Consider the following 1,673-nt stretch of genomic DNA (forward strand, 5'->3'; position numbering starts at 1 on the left):
CGTTTCTCGTCTACATACACTTCATGCAATTGGAATAAGGCATACACGCTATTCTTATTGACGGGACACTCCCATCCCCTAGCTTCACGGATGCCTTCCGCGGTGCTTCGGATCTCATTGGAGTCGGTCTTCTCGGGGTTTTCTAGCACATTCGGCCAAAAAGACGCCTTTGCTCCCAATGACTCACCCACACTTATTCCCGCAGTTGTCGCATAATTACCTTTCGTTGCTATTTCCTCCTCGAGGATGTTCTTCATGCCGCTGTCGTGATGTGGCGTGCTTGAGTGTGGGAAAAACCGACGAAAGGGGAGTTAAAATGTGCATGTGCAATGTGTGTGCACACAAAGGAAACTAGTTGTGCACATACAAAAGAAAAGGGAAAAGGAAGGGTGAAAAGGAGGTATAGGGTTTGGTGTAAAAAGTAAGAGAGAGGAGAGGTAAAAAGTAAGGAGGAGAGAGAGTATGGTTTTCTAGATGTTTACTTATTATATAAATAATAGGGAGTGAAAGGGCTAGTGGATAGATGTATTATCCCCTAACTTAAGGTACATGGTTCGGGTCCAAGTAGAGGGTGTAGTGTGATTTAAGGAATTTTATTCCGTTTGTATTGAAGGGACGACGTGGGGAACTCTTTCCTTTTTTAGCTATAAAAAAAGGTCGAGAGGGGCTCATGAGGGTCGGCCATTTTTGGGGTTTGAGAGGTAGTTAGGGTTTGAGGAATTATCTTCTTCTCTTCAATTTCTAGGGTTTTCTAGAGTTTGGGGGATGGCACCATTAGGGTTTCGGTTTAGGGTTTTCTTGTTTACTTAGATCTCTACCTTCTCTTGGGTTTAGGGGAATGAGTTCTTTCTCGTCTTCTTCTAGCTAGGGTTTAAGGTTTCAATACTTCTTCTTTTCTTGCTCATTTGTTCTTATGGGTTCTTGATCTCTCTCATTCACATTCTCATCTTGAGGTGTGTCTGTGGCCTTGTCATGGTGTTGGTGCTTGTGAGCCCGAGGCTTGTTGGTCCGGCGTACCTTCACTCCATTCGTTGTTGCGAACCCGTGTGCTCGCCATTCGGGTGGTTCTTGGTCCATGGTGTTGGTGCCCGCGTTCGTCGTCGCGAGTCCGTGAGCTCGCCGTTCGCGGTACATGGTTCTCGGTTCATGTGGTGTGCTCATGCTCTCATTGTGTTCGAGATTATGCTTGGTGTGCTCGTGTTTCGTGGTCATCGTCGTCACGAATTCCCATTTCCGTCCCTCTCCATTGTAATCAAACCCTGTTTTATAAAGGGCTTTCACTTTGAGATGGTCACCATTTTGTTGTTTTGGGTAGACCATTAGGGTTTCATTCTTCTCCTACTTTACTATTCGGTTAGGGTTTTGTCTAGTTATGCTTGAGCAGGCATATATGGCCGCGATTGTAAATCATTGTGTGTCTTGGTAATGGAATTTGCTTGGTGAAACTTGGCTCGGTCTAGCCCATTCTCTTGTCAATCTTCGCGCCTTGTTCTTCCTCTTTTGTGCTTGAAAGCTCGTAAGGGTTAAGCTCCCAATTCCCATCTTACTCCCTAGTTCAAGACCCCAGTGGTCCCGCCTAATCTTACATGCACGCGCGGATTTCCGCGACACCACCTTTCTGGAAGTTCGGTTGGAGTGGCTTGTGAGAGTCCATCGAATGGATCCGATTTCCC

At 46.1% G+C, this 1,673-nt stretch overlaps 1 long non-coding RNA gene across 1 annotated transcript; it reads left to right on the forward strand.

Moving 5' to 3' along the window:
- The first annotated feature begins 446 nt into the window (after positions 1–446).
- On the forward strand, positions 447–1,445 carry LOC147849684 (uncharacterized). The gene is made up of 2 exons (XR_015531731.1): positions 447–792; positions 1,324–1,445. It is a non-coding gene; the product is annotated as an uncharacterized LOC147849684 (long non-coding RNA).
- The last annotated feature ends 228 nt before the right edge of the window (positions 1,446–1,673 follow it).

The sequence above is a fragment of the Azolla caroliniana genome, unplaced genomic scaffold (genome assembly GCF_043228905.1).
Source record: "Azolla caroliniana isolate FFs.n. ecotype wild unplaced genomic scaffold, voAzoCaro1.0.p SCAF_22, whole genome shotgun sequence".
Lineage (NCBI taxonomy): Eukaryota > Viridiplantae > Streptophyta > Polypodiopsida > Salviniales > Salviniaceae > Azolla > Azolla caroliniana.